Consider the following 2,702-nt stretch of genomic DNA (forward strand, 5'->3'; position numbering starts at 1 on the left):
GTCATCCGAGATCATTAAAAATGGCTGACCCCTAACAATATGTACGAAAATATGAAATGTAAATTAAAAATACAAACACATTTTCCTTTTTAAAGTACTTTTAAGAAAAAAAGGCAGGGCCTGGGAAGTTTGGGTTCTTTTTGCCTCCCCTGTTGCAAATTCACGGTGTGGTTTTGGTGGGTGAGCGTGGGTCTGCAGTGGCGCAGCCCGAGGTGGGCATGTGGGACTCTACTCGAAGATGACCACAAGTCGATGCTGAGACGGGAAGTGGAGGGTGACTAGGTCACGGTGGCCTTTGAGTTTTTGTTTTGTTGTTTTAAGTTGACCTTTTCCTTTTGCTGTCTAGTCATCCTCGTCGGTCTTCTGCTACTTGGTGTCCACATCGTCATCCTCATCATCTTCAGCTGCCCGTTTGCCTGTAGCTGCCTCAGCCTCCTCATCCTCATCTTCTTCACCGTCACCTTCCTCCTCTTCCCTGCCTTCTTCCTCTTCTTCTTCGACCTCATTGTCAGCCTCCTGTTCCCCGTTTTCCTCGTTAGCGTTCCCGTTGCTGGGGCGGGGGGCGGGCTCTCTCCCATTCTCCGCCTCCTCCACCACCTCCTTCTCCTGGAAGTCCTTGGTGGTGATCTCGGAGCTGGGGTCCCCGGCCGCGTCTGACACGGTGGGGCTCGCTGGTGACCCGGTTCAGCGGACGACACAGACAGCGAGAGCTCAGGGACTGGCGAGAGAGCTGCGGAGTCCGCGGAGGTGGAGGAGGCTGCGGGGAGCGAACCGGGAACCATGCAAAGATGGCTTTTCAGAGCAGCCAGTCGAGATTTTTATTTCTTCCGTGTCTATATGGATCCTTTCATTTCTTTTTTATGTTTGTAGCAGTTATATCTGTGTCAACTAGACACTCCTGTCTAGTGGTGGAATGGTTCAATCAAAGAAGCCTGATGGTGCTTCCTTAGGGGTGTGACCTTCTTATAAGGACGCAACGAAGCTCTTTCCCTCTCTGCTGGCAGGACACCCTGAAAGCTCCCTGAGCCCTACCATGTTTCCACTCACTGTTGATCCTCACGACTCTGCACCCACAAGGCTGTGATCTCTCTGCAGTCTGCAGCATTGCATGTGGCTGCATGAGTCTGGAGAAGGGCTTATGGACCAGTATCAGACTTATGGACTGAAGCTAGACTGGCCTGGAAAGCTTTCTTGATATATAATTGCCTTTTTTGGTAACTGGCATTTTATTCGTTTCTTTTTAGATCAGTACAGAGACATTATGAACAATTTGTACACAATAAACAACCAGTAAATGATTCACATATTTTTTTAAAAAAAGCATTTACCCTTTATAAAAGGGGGTGAAGTGGGATTTCCTCCTTCTTAAAAATGTTTCTAGAGCTAATTTAGAAACTAGCATTTAAAAAAACCAAATAAACTTGCATTTACAAAATAGTTGATAAAAACTATTCCTTTGAGGGGCTTAGGTGGAGAGCAAATGTCTTGAGAATGATGAGGGCAATGAATGTATAAATGTGCTTTACACAATTGATGTGTGTATGGATTGTGATAAGAGTTGTATGAGCCCCTAACAAAATGATAAAAAAAAACAAACTATGCCTCTGGATTGGACAAGAAGGGAGAGAACAGGGCCCACTGATAAGACATGGTGGATAACCATTCATCAAACTTGGGTTCTTTTTCTCCTGCTTCGTCAGAGGTGGACTCTCCTCATATTTCCTTTCTCCATTTTCAGCAGGTAAGTCTTTTGTTTTTTGGTTGGCTACTACTTCAGCTTGTTTTTCCTTAGCTCCCCTTTCCCCTTTTGCTGGTTTTTGTTTTGGGTCTGAAGATTAATCTTTCATGCTGCCTTGTCTGGCTTGTCTCCACTTTTTCAGGTTCATGTTTCACCGACAACCTCACCAGTCCCCTTACTGCCCCTTCCTGGAACCTGTCCTTCCTTTGGAGTATCTTGGCCATGGAAAAGGTGCTTGCCGGATTCTCCAAGCTGGGTTGCCTGGCTGCTGCCACTCGGAGGTCAAGTTCTTACTTATACATATAAGAGTATCACTATGATGGCAACATAGGTACAAATATGCTTGATTCCATTGATGTACGGATTGTTATAAGAGCTGTAAGAGTCTCCAATAAAATGATTTATTAAAATTCTTTTAAAAATAAACAAAAAGGAAACCAACAACAATGATAAAAGCAAAATAGAGAAAACTACCCAATTGCTCATCCACAGATGAACGGATAAATGAATTGTAATAGGTTTGTACAATGGAATACTATATACCAATAAAAATGACAAAAATAGTCAACCCAGCCTAACACAATGTCTTATTGCTCTCATTAAAACTTCCAGAGAGTTAAGGGAAAATGGCGACCCGATAGGACGCACCCGTCCAGAGCTCCTGCTGCCAGACCAGAAAATTGGGAGGTAAGGGGAAGGGAACAGGGAGGTAGAGTCCAGAAATTAGAACTAGGGTACTAGGGTCTCTCCTGAATCTCTTTTTTGTGTGTAATTTCCACTCACAAAGCAAACCGAGAACGCTTTAAAGTGCTCTAGTTTCTGCGAGCCCGCAGCTGCGACTTTGCCGGAGCCCCGGGTTTCTCCCAGCTGATGCCTTAAAGGGACAGCACCCCCAGACACAGGAGAACCCACGCCGGAGCTCTCCGTGCTGGTGGCTGCCCTGAGCTCACTGCCTGCGCAGTGG

At 45.8% G+C, this 2,702-nt stretch overlaps 1 pseudogene; it reads right to left on the reverse strand.

Annotated features, from left to right (window-relative positions):
• Positions 1-261: 261 nt before the first annotated feature.
• LOC101648140 overlaps positions 262-2,702 on the reverse strand; it is a 6,790-nt pseudogene continuing 4,349 nt past the window's right edge.

Source organism: Echinops telfairi, unplaced genomic scaffold (genome assembly GCF_000313985.2).
Source record: "Echinops telfairi isolate 266 unplaced genomic scaffold, ASM31398v2 ScPeMD7_70;HRSCAF=299, whole genome shotgun sequence".
Taxonomy (NCBI): domain Eukaryota; kingdom Metazoa; phylum Chordata; class Mammalia; order Afrosoricida; family Tenrecidae; genus Echinops; species Echinops telfairi.